Source organism: Carica papaya, chromosome 9, assembly GCF_054855325.1.
Source record: "Carica papaya isolate Zhongbai chromosome 9, ASM5485532v1, whole genome shotgun sequence".
In the NCBI taxonomy this organism is placed as follows: Eukaryota; Viridiplantae; Streptophyta; class Magnoliopsida; order Brassicales; family Caricaceae; genus Carica; species Carica papaya.
This window is the reverse complement of record NC_142317.1, coordinates 18,564,012-18,578,436: the sequence shown is the minus strand read 5'-3', so window position 1 is coordinate 18,578,436 and position 14,425 is coordinate 18,564,012. Positions and strand designations below refer to the sequence as shown.

At 32.4% G+C, this 14,425-nt stretch overlaps 1 pseudogene across 1 annotated transcript; it reads left to right on the top strand.

Annotated features, from left to right (window-relative positions):
• Positions 1-6,183: 6,183 nt before the first annotated feature.
• On the top strand, positions 6,184-14,028 carry LOC110826014 (neutral/alkaline invertase 3, chloroplastic-like; annotated as a pseudogene). The gene is made up of 2 exons (XR_015816475.1): positions 6,184-7,295; positions 8,103-14,028. The product of XR_015816475.1 is annotated as a neutral/alkaline invertase 3, chloroplastic-like (transcript).
• The last annotated feature ends 397 nt before the right edge of the window (positions 14,029-14,425 follow it).

The following is a 14,425-nucleotide window of genomic DNA, read 5'->3' as shown; positions in this document are numbered from 1 at the left end:
TATTAAAAGCTAAATTAATTTGTACATGTATCTAATTGTCAGATTTGCTTTAATTTCCATGCAATTTTCATGGATTTCTTTTTTTCATTAGTCTTTAAAATTTAAAGTTTTGATTATTACTTAAGCAATTAAAGAGATAAAAATCTTGCTTTCAAAAAGTAAATAGATAAATATATTTAAGAAGATGTTATTAATTTCTACCTTAATTATTAAAAGTAAAAATATTGATTATGCCTCAATTATCAAAAAAAATTTTTGCAACCTCTATTTAATTTAGGGGTTTTGTTGCCATCCTCCGCGATTCTGATGCTTCCTCCTTCACTTTAAAAGAGGACGTCGGGCTGCAGGGGAAGAAGGAGAGGAAGAAAATTCGCAGCGAGGGTAAACTGAAAGGAAGATTTTGTGTGATTTCTTCAATCAGATTAATCAGCTAGTGGTGTAATCAGGAGCAAAACAAGGGAGGAATCCATCAGTTAGATTAACACTGTCACTCAGAACAAAGGTAAGTGAAATTTGACTCTCACCACTTGAGTAGAATTTATCTTCTAAATTTTTTGAGATATTTTTGGAAAGAAATGAGTTGATCTGGGAATAGAGACATTTTCTTGAAATCATATTAGAACCAGGAGTAAAAATAAAAAAAAATGGAGAGTGAGATCTGAGGATAAACAGAAGATCAGATGAAATGATGGAATTATCATATGGATAGCTATGAGGAGAGGACAGACGAGATATGCTAGAAACATAGGAGGAAAATTGAAAGGATGAGAACGAGAGAGGGATAGGAAATAAAAAAAAGAGGGAAATAGTTGTCTAAATCTGATGTCTGTTTGAAAATTATTATTTTGTTATCTTTTGTATTTAGTTCTCTTGATACATAGTTTAATTAGATGTTTTCTTGATTTAGATACATGTAATGGTTAACCCTCACTGGAGTTGGATGTAAACACTACGCTTGGACGTACTTATTTTTATTTGGAGATAGAAGTTTATTGTATTTTTCATGTTGGGAATATAAGTTCTTACGGCACCCCGACTCCCTATGGAGGTATGGGTTGATATAGCTCTTATGAATCATTTAAAATAGGAGGATTGATGCACACAGCTACTCCACATGATCCACTTGATGGAACAAAAGGTTTAGCTCTTAAAATCTGATATGTTTTTCTCCTATTTGTCTACCGATCATGTATATATATCGATGTCGTTGATTTATTTGCATTCGATTTTTGTTAAAGGATATGGTAGATCACTTTCTTGTAGAAGCATATGAAATGAAAGGAGATTCTTGTTGCGATCCTAATTATTTCTATGACCTGCTTTCCATCTTCGTGGCTGAATCTGAAATCTCCTTATCAGACATGGGTAAAGCTTTGTATGTGTGCATAATATATATCTCGATATAGATTTGAGTAGTTATTAACCATATTTGATTAATTGATGGGTTTTAGTTATTTATTCTTCTTCTCTTAATTTGTAGGGACAAAGTATCTGATATAGATTTTCTTAAAATTTGTGCACTTTGCATCAACATTAAAGGAGCCTCCTCAAGGTATATAAGTAATACTAATCATCATAGCTCAAAACTCTTTAATTTAGAGTATTTATGTGTGTTATTATTGATCTTATAATATATATTTAATAATAAAACTTCTCAAGTATAATTTTTGCAAGTAAAATTTTATACATTTTAATAGTTAAATTATATGTCATCAGATATATAGTCTGATTTGAACTCATACTCTTATAAATGAGGATAAAAGTACTTAAATATCTACCCAAAAGATAAATAATTATTAATTTAATTAACTATATATGTGTATACTTAATTAATTAAATAATTAGTTTAATAGTTGATGTGTTTCTTCTTTTACAAGAGATTAAATGTTTGAATTAGATTGTATTTTTATATGTGTCATCATTTGAAAGATATTTGTATTTTATTGTAACTAGTGTATATCACTTGACTAATCTCGGGTCAAACTATTTTTTTATGTATATTGTTACTTAGAGATTATTTGTATTGTGTTATAATTGATGCATATCACTTAATTAATAGATTTATCGAATTTTTATTTTTAATAAAATAATTAGCTGATATTAATTGTAGTCTTCACCCTTGTCAAATGGCATTGAAATGTGAGAAATTTGTCAAGGTATTTGATAAAAAGAGTAAGGAAGGGTAAGCTTTTATGTACAATTGACGTCATAAATCAATTAATAGTCTTTATATATTCATGTAGTAAATGAATTTTATACTTATTTTTTATTGCAGATATTACTAATATATCTCTTCACTAAGTTTTTTTATTTTTTTAATTTTTTTTTTGAATAAAAAAGTGCATGAAGCATTAGATGCAATCAAAAATGAATTCTCATTAGTGATGGAAAAAATGAAAATTCTTCTTAAGGTAATATTTTATTTTCATGTGTATCTTTTTTCTTTTGGACTTCGTGAAAATTTTAACTAAAATTAAAGCTGCATAATTATAGCTATTAATAATTATAATGAATTATAACAATATGATAGTAGTTAAAACTCTTATATTCTATTTAAAATTTATGAGTTTAACTTTTATTAAAAATATGGAATATTTTATACTGTATAAGTCTATAAATTTAAATTCAATTAAAATTTTTACGAAATCTATAAGAGAAAAAGATATATATGAAAATAAATTTTATAAAACATATAAAATAGAATATTTCCTCAAGAAGGATTTTTTTTTTCTTCATTATTGAGAATTCATGTTTGGTTGCATCCATTGCCTATACAACTTTTTTTAAAAAAAAATAAATTTTTTTAGAAAAAACTCAGTAAAAAAATATATTAAAAATATTTACAATAAAAAATAAGTATGAAATTCATTTACTATATTCACTAATTGATTTGATTTTTGATGTCATCAATTATGTATGAAAGTTTATCATTCTTTACCCTTTTCATGAGATGCCTTGACACGTCTATATATATATATATACATATAATTAATATATATCATGGTGCATGAACAATCATATGTGGCACCAATAAGTATGAAATTCATTTGTGATCGGTGGTCATATTTACTCACTGAGTTTTGTCCTGGCGGTGATCTTCACGTCCTCTGTCAAAGGCAACCGGATAAACACTTCAACGAAACTGCTGCCCGGTACGTACGTATAACAACATTAATTATTTATATCTATAAAATATATTATATGATTATACGAATTATTAATTTATTATTATGGTATTCAACGTAACTAGTATTGTGATATACGTACATACATTATCTCTATACACACGCACACACACATATATATTGATAAATTGAGAAGGTTATATATATATAGACACACACACATTACATATTTATATAATTCCCAATTATAAGTATCTTCTTTGAAGTTTCTAATCTTTTCCCTTTGCACCTTCTTGATTCTATCATATTTATGCATTTATATATGTGTATATATAAATACCATCTTCATTTTCATCTTTATTAATTAATAAAATCTTCTTTTCGTATTTTAATATGGTCCCAAAACGTTAAAGTATAAGAACTAAATTCAAATATGAAGGAATTTGGTTTACAAGTTTATGAACCTATTTACATATTAATAAATTAAATATAATATATATTTTTACTAATCTAGGTAATATTATAAGAGAATTATATTTTAATAGTATATTAATCATATTTTTTAATATATTGAATAGAATAAAGTATTAAAATTTTCAACAAGCTATCCGCATAACTTATCAAACTCAATTTTAAATATTTTGAACTTACTTAAATTTGTTCATTTATTTTTTTTAAAGATTTATGACCTTTTCTTTTTTACATAGGTTTTATGCATCTGAAGTCACAGTAACCATAGAATACGTACACATGATGGGGGTAATTTACCATGATTTGAAGCCCAAAAATGAGTTATTAAGATTCGGTGGCCACATTTCGTTAACTGACTTTGATCTCTCAAAAAAATATGATAATTCCACATCAACGATCCACATAATTTCTGATCAAAATGCATCATCAATCACAAAAACAAGTTGTTATCCTGGTGATCAACCCAACTTTTCTAATTCGTCATGCATTCTACCCAATTGTATCACACTTGTAGTAGCCTCCTGCTTACACCCTAGTCAACACAAATAGAAAAAAAAGTCAACACATCACACAATTATGAAAATCATCACAGAGCTAATCAATGTCCAATCAGTGTCTTTTATTGGGAGCCATGAGTACTTAGCACCAGAAATTGTGTCTAGTGAAGGGCATGGAAACACAATTGATTGGAGGACACTAGGGATATTCATATTTAAAATGCTATATGGGACAACGCCGTGTAAGGGAGTTGACTAGGACTTGGCCTTGATGAATATTGTGGCTCAAGCACCTAATTTTTCCAAAGAAACCATGGTTTCGAAGCCAGCAAAGGATTTGATCACACAATTATTAACCAAGGACACCACCAAGCAAATGAGGTCCATAATGGGTGCAATAACAATCAAACAGCACCAATTTTTTGATGGAGTTAATTGGGCACTTTTGAGATGTATAAAATCACCATTTGTTCTTTCTCCTATATCTTGTAAGGAGTTTATTGTATTTGATAGTACTATAAAGAGTTCAATAGAGTATTACTAGGAAGCAAGAAATTTATCCTTTAATTTACATGATTTATGTTTTTTTATGTACATCAAATTTTAATAACTAAACAAAAGTGAGATTTAAATAATTTGTACATTGGGGCAAGAAATTTTAATGAAATTCATGTTGAAAGTTCAATATTTATAAAAATATATAATTAAGGATTTACTGGATCATTTTGTCTAACAAATGATAAAGCATTTTCAATTGTTCTCAATTAATGTCTTTACTTAACCATCTAAAAGTAATATTAATTTCTCTAATATGTAGTATAAGAGGCAGTAATACTCTTTTTAAGGTATTGCTTGGATAAAACCGAAATGTATTACATCAAGGTTCTGATAATATCAAGCAGGGAAACTCATGGGTCCTTGTGTAGTGCTTCATTTCTACTTAACTAATGTGGGGTAAACAATGCTAAGGTTCAAGGTTAGTTAAGGATAAGGAAACTTTTGGCTTCTAGAGCTATTTTGAGATACCTATGAGGTTACAAGATAGCTTTGCCAAAAGGTTGTGTAGGATTTTAAAATTGTTCTCACATTCTATACTATCTTAAGACAAGTATGAGGTTTCAAGCATGTATTAGATCTTATTAAAGCTCTAAAACTGCAGTGTTACATCTAAATCTTATGGATTTAGTCTTTTCTTTTCTTTTCTTAATGTTATGTTGCACTAAGATACAAATTTTTTTTCCTAAAATTTAATTTAGTATAGATTTTATTTTACTTAGACATATGGTAAATTTTGTACCAAGTATAAATTTTATACTTCATGAATATTTCTTTGAGTTTAGGTTTATACTTGAGAATGTTTAATATTTCACTTTGTATTTTGTTTCCTTTCTTAATTGGATTAAAAATTATAATAAGAATAATACATAGCTTAGCTAGAGATGAGTAATCATTTCTGAAAGATAGATAATTATTCATGAACCTCCTCTGTTTTTGCTTCACTTACTTGAGCATGATTGTTTTGGTCATTTATTTGAGCATGATGGTTTTTATTGTTAAGGAACTAAATTGAATAATGGGGAAAACACACTGAGTGTTATGGAATTCAAGGATGCTAAACAATTGAAACAATAAAAGAAGAGTTTAACATCTAATGGTATAGCTAGACCAAGTACTACTAACTTTCAAAAGGCCATTGTAGATTCTATTGAGGATGAAGTATGGGACCTATTGCGTGATTCTGTGGTTTATTATTGTACAATAAAAGAAGAGTTTAACATTTAATGGTACAGCTAGACCAAGTACTACTAACTTTCAAAAGGCCATTGTAGATTCTATTGAGGATGAAGTATGGGACCTATTGCATGATTCTGTGGTTTATTATTGTGGGAGTCCTATTGGAACTATTACCACAAATGTCCCACCAGTTCCAATGTGTTGAATTATGACTAGGCCTTTATCCGTGACTTTATACCTTATAGAATTGCCTTTCTTTTGAATGGAGTGTATGACATTGTTCATAATTTGATCCTTTATGCCCTTCAATTACAGGTAATGTGAAATTTTATGAGCAGGATTACATTCGCTTTCTATTCTAGAAATTAATCATTTGCATCTAGTAGTTTGGACTAAATCACTTTTTTGCTTGTTTCTATAAATTAAGAAGTGCAACAGATACATATGATATGCATCTTTCTTTTTGTTGTTCATATTTCAGTTGGGTTTTTCCAAGAAATCCCTCTATTGATTAGGCACTTTTTGATTATGAAAAAATATCGTATAAAAGAAATGTATTGTCTCAAATAAACGTCCATCTAATTTCTCATAAGTAGTCCACAAAGTTAAACCTCTGTCAATGAGTTCACTTTCAAATCTGGCTGTCAAGATAATTCAATAAATTGCTTAGTAATTGGTTTTTATGTGTGGTCGAATGTACACAAGACAACATGTGCCTTTTCTATAATATTTTTGCAGGACTATGATTATGTTAATGAATCTTCTTGATATGTAACCATATTGTGAATAAAATTGACTACTTGTTTTATACTTATGAGAATATGACTGTTGGTACCTACGAAACCCAACAACGATGTAATTTAGAAAATGCTTTGAGTACTAGGTAAATCTGCATATGAACGATCCCTGGTGGGCCCATGACCATCTGATAATTTATATCCTAGCCTCTTGATTACCTCAGACATAATTGATGCGTATTTTGTTTTTGACTTTCTTTGCAGAGCTGGGAAAAAATTATGGACTGTTACGACCCTTGTCTAGGGTTGATGTCAGCTGTTTCATGGTGCGAACTGTTCCCTTAGATGGTGATGATTCTGCTACAAAAGAAGCATTGGATCCTAACTTTAGAGAGGCAGCAATTTGTTGTGTTGCACCAATTGATTCTGGTATGCGGCAAACTTTATATCATGCCAAAATATGACACATGCATTGTGTTTGTTTATCATGATGAGTTTTTACTTTTTTGTTTCTTTTTTTGTAATTCCTTTTACCTCTACTTTTTTTGTAGGTTTATGGTGGATTATTTTATTGCGTGCATATAGAATGTGCTCTGGTGATCTATCTATTCAGGAGAGAGTTGATGTGCAAACTTGAATTAAAATGATATTAAAGCTTTGTCTTGCTTACATTACTGGTGACTGATGGTTCTTGCACGATTGGAATTCATGGTCATCCTGTCGAAATCAAGGTTATTAGTTCTCCTGATATTAAAATAATATTTTTTAATTTAGAATATGGAATTATTATGTGTAATGAAGGAATCATCAGGGCATATTCATTTTTTTGTTCTAACAGTTGTTTGAATAGCCATATGTGCTCATCAACTGTCTATTTCAAGTAAGGGAAAATTTGCCTTTATGCTTCATTTGAAATGGTAATGGACATTTGGTATTCAGTTTTTGAATTTTTAGAGCTTGCAACTTTTGTAGCAAAAGAGTGGTGTACAGAATAATTCTGCACATGGTGTAATAGGGGCTTATTGCAGCAACTATGCTGGAAGTGAAATTATAAAATTAAATCAATTTGGGAAACGATAGCGGAAGTTTGAAAATAAAGTTTGGATTAAGTACTTGACAAGCTTGAGTTAAATTGATATCACATCTTGGTGCTTGTCAAGTGAGTTTCTAATAGGTGTAACAAGTATATGATTCTAGTCCAGTCAATTCAAAAAATGTTTAACTATTAAAATTGTTACTCATTGTATTTTTAGTTGCTTCTGAATGGTGCAACTCCCCAAACTGATGGAGATTGTATAGTTTATAGCTTATATTTTTCGAGATAGTTCATAGCTTACATGTTTAACACCATGGAGATCTGGTTTGTGCATTAAGTATGTTTGTAACATGTTGATGGAAATAGTAGATTATGATATGACTCAGTAACCTACATGAATAAGTTATTATTTAAATTTATAAGTTGGTAACTAAGAGATCTTATTTGTTTACCTTCTTTTCTTATGGCATCTCCAGTTAATCCTTATTTTTCTTTCTTGCAGGCACTATTTTATTCTGCTTTACTCTGTGCATGTGCAATGCTTGCTCCAGAAGATGGATTAGCTGATCTTATCCGAGCACTGAATAATCGCGTACTTGCTCTTTTATTCCACATTAGGGAGTATTATTAAATTGATTTGCGAAAAATGAATGATATTTATCATTACAAGACTGAGGAGTACTCAAATGATGCAGTTAATAAGTTCAACATTTACCCATATCAAATTTCTCCTTGATTGGTGGAATGGATGCTTAATAAAGGAGGTTATCTAATTGGAAAATTACAAACAACACATGGACTTTCAATTTTTTTCTCTAGGAAACATGTGGTCTGTTGTAAGCAATCTAGCAACAGTTGATTAGTCACATGCCATACTTGATCTTATTAAAGCAAAATGGGTAGATTTAGTAGCAGACATGCCATTCAAGATATGTTATCCTGCTCTTGAAGGTCAGAAGTGGCAAATAATCACTGGTAGTGATCCTAAGAACACGTAAGATATCTACTTTTATATTATTTATTTATGATATATTTCTTCATTATCTGCAACATTTCTCACTACATTTCCTTTTGATGCGGGCCTTGGTCTTATGACAATGGTGGTTCTTGGCCAACTCTGCTATGGCAGGTTAGTTTGTTATGCTTAAATATTCTCTTTGTTGATAATGTTTTGCTCATTGCTCCGAAGAACCCTTTGTATAAGTTATATTTGGTAGAAGTTGTTAAAGATATCCATCCGAAATCATCTCCAGATCACCCTCATCTGCTATTTCCTCTCCAGCATACTCATCTACTACCTCCTCCAGATTGTCTATCTCCTCAAGACTTCATCTTTATCTCAAAAACTCTAGCATATTTATCTTGTCTATTCTGCACATATCTCATCCTATTTTTCTAGCTTCATTATCATTCAACAATGTATTATTTAAACAATAACATATCTTCAACGTGAACATAATTTTTTGCTTTATTTATTGGTTCATAACATGGTATCAGAGCCATCATAGAACAAAGAAAAACAATGGCTTCTTTCAATCAAATCTCTCTCATCTATGCTTCCTCAAACAACAATCCCATAACCACGCACCATTCCTTCTCTATCAAATTAAATCCCAAAAATTATCTAGCATGGAAAACTCAATTCATGTCTATCTTAAAATTTTAAAATCTCAAAGGCTTTGTTGATGGCAGTGAATCGGCATTGACCGAATTGCTAGTGATTGGTTAACCTCCCACCACCACTGTCAATCTTGCGTATCTCACATGGTTTCAGAAAGATCAAATGCTCCTTCCATGGCTTCTATCTTCCGTATCAGAGGAAATTTTTCCATACATTATTGGTCTCACTTCCTCATTCTCTATCTGGAATGCCTTAGCAACTGCATTTGGCTCTATATCTCAGAACCGCCAACTTCAATTACATATTGAGCTGTAGGACCTAAAGTGGAATGACCTATTAATTTCACATTTTCTCTACAAAGCTAAGGCCTTAGCTGATGAACTTGAATCCACTGGTCTTCAACTTTTTTCAACAGAGTTTAACGCGATTATTTATCACAATATAGGTCAAGAATTTCATAGAATAATCACTGCACTTAATATAAAACTGAACCAATATCATTCCATGAGCTTCATGGGCAGCTACTTGCTCACAAAATTCTAATAAAAAGCACTCAGGATGCACCGATTGCTAATATTGTTCACACCACCAGCTCTTACAAAGTTGACAAAGAACCATCTCAATCATCCTTCAATACAACAAGTCTGCTCAATCCAAATGTTGGGGACCGTGCCAGATTTGCAACTACCTAAATTACACCGCTGATATATGTCGAAAAAGGTATCATCCATGCATCCTGCTCAGGCACAAGCCCATTACACTTATGGTAATCTTGGATTAATCTCAAGCATTCCCCATCACAATCCCCAACCATACCAAGGTGCTCAGTATCTGTCATGGAATCCAGACACAACAGCCTCTCACCATATAACTCCGGACATTGCTTCCCTCCGTATTACCAACAATTATATGGTGATGATCAGCTCAAAGTTGGTAATGGCCAAGGTATGCAAATCACTCACTCTAGTTTAGCTACTTATTACTTTTTTTCCTATACCTTTTACCTCAAAAAATGTTCTCTATGTGCCCAAAATTACACAACCTATACTGTTAATTCACAAATTTACACATGATAATAATTATTTTTTTGAGTTTTCACCCTCTTGTTTTCTTGTTAAGGATTAGGTAACCAAGAAAACTCTTCTCCACAGATCCAGTAATAGTGGTATCTATGAACTGCAACCACCAAGGAAGCAAACACATGCTAGCACCACTTCCACCTTCATTTATTGGCACTCCCGGCTTGGTCATCCTCATCACAATATTGTCTCCTCCATTCTCAAGTCTCACAAGTTGCCCAGTTCTCGCTTCTTCAATTCCAACTCTTGTCAGTCTTGCCCTTTAGGAAAATTATCTCGTTTAACTTTACATTCTATTATCCACAAGAGCCTTGTGCCGTTTGAGTTAATCCACTCCGATGTATGGGGTCCACCACCATCTCTTTCAAGCCAAGGTCGTCATAGGTATTTGTCATTTTCCTTGATGATTACACATTATACGTGGGTGTACTTTTTAAAAAATAAAAGTAAGTTTTTATCAAAATTTCTTGAGTTCAATGCCGATGTTGAACGTAAATTCAGTTCCAAAATTCAATAACTGCAGTCAAACTTTGGGGGTGAATATCAAAAAGTAAATCAATTCTATAAAATAAAGGGAATCACTCATCATTTAGCTTATCCTCATGCATGAATAAAAAGGTTTATCAGAAAGAAAAATTCGTCATATTACTGATATTGGTCTCACCCTCCTTGGTCATTCAAATGTTCCTTTTTGGTTCTAGCAATTTGCATTTGAGACTGCAGTCTCCTTAATAAACATACTACCTACTAATGTGTTAGACGATTCCAGCCCATTCACCAAGCTTTTTGGTTCTGCTCCTCTTTACCAAAACTTAAAAATCTTTAAGTGTCTCATCTTTTCTCTCCTCAGACCATATAATCATCATAAGTTTTCATATAGGTCCAGTCCTTGTGGTTACTTAGACAATTCCACCTCCCATTCTAGTTTCCATTGTTTTGATCCTCCATCCGATCCTTTATATATATGTCACCATGTTAAATTTAATGAATTAATCTTTCCATTCAAAATCTCTTCATCCTTTATTCCTTCCACCTCCCTAGGTGCTGTAGATGCTTCCTCTCCTTGGTTAACAGTTCACACACATAACTCCCCTGCACTTACCACCCATATGTCTCCATTCCCTCTGACCTCTGCCCCAAACATTCCTCACCAACTAGACATCCACTCCCCGATTCATTCCTCCACCTCACTAACTACCATGCCTCTCATCCCCCTTATAGTTGATCTAACCCAATACAATTCAAATACAAATCCCCCTACATCTCCCCAGCACCCCCACCCCATGACACTTCGCCCTTCTATCATGACTCGTAAACATATCGCCTACCTTGCCAAACACTCTCCTAAACTAAATTATCTTTAGATTGAGCCTCCAACTTATAAATAGGCCTCTCATTACATAGAATGGAAAGTTGCCATGAAGTCTAAGTTTGATGTATTGCAGTCTATCAACACTTGGTCACTGGTACCCAGACTCGCCAATAAATATGTCATTGGAAGGAAATGGGGTTTCGCATTAAAAGAAAATCTGATGGCAGTATTGATTACTACAAGGCCTGGTTGGTCGCCCAAGGCTTCTCCCAACAATATAGCCTTGACTACAAGGACACATTCAGTCCTGTTGTACAAGCTTCCACCATCAGAGTTCTGTTATCTCTTGCATTTGCTCTCAAATGGGACATTCAACAACTGAATGTCTCAAATTTCTTTCTCCATGGTACCTTAGAAGATGAAATTTATATCCAGCAACCTTTGGGTTTTAAGACTACTACTCATCCTTTTTATGTTTGTAAATTACAGAAGTCACTCTATGATTTGAAGCAAGCCCCACGGGCATGGTTTACCAGGCTGAGTTATTTATTAATCTCGGTTGGCTTTTATGTCTCCAAGGCTGATATGTCATTGTTCATCTATCATCATAGCACTGATAAACTATTTCTCCTAGCATATGTTAATGACTTAGTTATCACCGACAACAATTCTAATCTCATTTTTCGAATCATTACATCCTTCAAGTCTGAATTTCCTGTACGCGATCTTGGACGACTATATTACTTATTAGGTATTGAAGTTAACTATAAGCATAATGGCCTACTCCTCACTCAAACAAAATATATACATGATCTCCTCTTAAGAACAGACCTTGAACATGCAAAACCATGTCCAACACTAATGACTGGTTCTCTTAAATTATCTTAATCTAAGGGTACTCTACTTTTGGATGGCTCTATGTATCGTCGGGTAGTTGGGGCCCTGTAGTATGCAACCATCACCGGGCCAGACATTAGCTACTCAATTAATAAATTATGCTAGTTTTATGCATGCTCCAACATATATACACTGGAAAGCCGTTAAATGAGTCTTGCGATATCTCAAGTACACAGCCTCCCTTGGTTTACTTCACTCTCGTGAAACATCCCTTGATTTCCAGTACTTCAATGACAGTGATTGGGGTGGGTGCCTGGATGATTGATGTTCCACCTATGGATATGCAATTTATCTTGGAAAAAATCTTATATCTTGGGTTACAAAGAAACAACCGATAATAACTCGTCCTTCCACTGAAAGCAAATATAAAACTATTATTAATGCCACTTCTGAGCTCCTGTGGCTTCAGAGTCTGATGCGTGAACTTGGATTTCCTTCCCTTAATAAATCAACCTTATGTTGTTACATTATTGGTGTTATATGCAAATCCTATTCTTTATGCACTAACTACATTGAACTTGATTACCATTTTGTCTAAGAACAGGTAGCAAACGACAATCTTCTTATTCATTTTCTGACAACTAAAGATCAAATCGCAGATGTCTTCACCAAGCCTCTCCTTCGGGATCATTTTTTATTCATTAGAGATAAACTTTGCCTATAATCTTGGAAGGATGGGCTTGCTTGGGGTTGTTAAAGATATCGATATGAAATCATCTCCAAATCACCCTCATATGTTATTCCCTCTCCAGCACACTCATCTGCTACCTCCTCCAGATTGTCTATCTCCTCAAGACTTCATCTTTATCTCAATAACTTCAGCACATTTATCTTGCCCATTCTGCACATATCTCATCCTGCTTTCTAGCTTTATTATCATTCAACAATGTATTATTTAAACAACAACATGTCTTCAATGAGAACATAAATTTCTGCTTTATTTCTGTGTTCATAATAGAAGTTTCCTGAGTTGTCATGCTTGAATCCAATAGGTTATGGCACCTTGTTGATGTTTTATAAAATAAAGCAATAATGAAATAATGTTGGTAGTGCGGTTTAGGATTTTAAAAATGGACTTTTTATAGCTTACTATTGCAGCTATAAAGAGGAAAAGACCAGAAATTGCTTCAAGATTTGTTTAAGTTGCTGAATGATGCATATTAAGAGACAAGTGGCCTTAATACTATGACATGAAAAGAGGAAGGTTCATTAGGAAGAAAGCACGGTTATTCTAGACATGGTTAATTTCTTGATACCTTATGGCTAGGCTTCTACTTGCAAACCCAAGTGCAACAAAAATTCTGATAACTGAAGAGGATTCTGAGCTTCTCAATGCCTTCTCTTGCATGATAAATGCTAACCCATAGAGAAAGCATGGTTGAAAGAACTCCTAAAGACTTACATAATGTAAAATTCTGAAGCTGCTTTCACACAAGGATAAGTAACTTAAATTTGTGGCTCAACTTACCTATCTGAACAACTTAAATGTATAATGGTGATGATAACAATGGTTTGTTTTTAATTTTATTTAGGGGTTAAAGCTTTTAAGAAGTGATTCAAGTATCACAAGATCTTAATGTAAAGATGATATGTTTATTTAAGATTAGCATTAGCTTGAAACATCTTCTTGGATTGGAGATTAAACAAATTGATTCCTATTTACAGACTTTAGATCACATACATAGTACCATAGGAATGAAAGGCATTCTTTTAAAGAGTTCACTATAAATCGAGAATACCTTTACATTATTTTAACTCCATTCTTTGATTATGACAATTTCTGTATCTTGTAAATCATTTTGGATCGGTTATGCTATTTTTCTGTCTCATAAATCATCACCATGCCATCTAAATTAATGTTCGACAATAGAACTTTTTAATACATTTCCTCGGTTAATTCCAAATCAGTTGAAAAA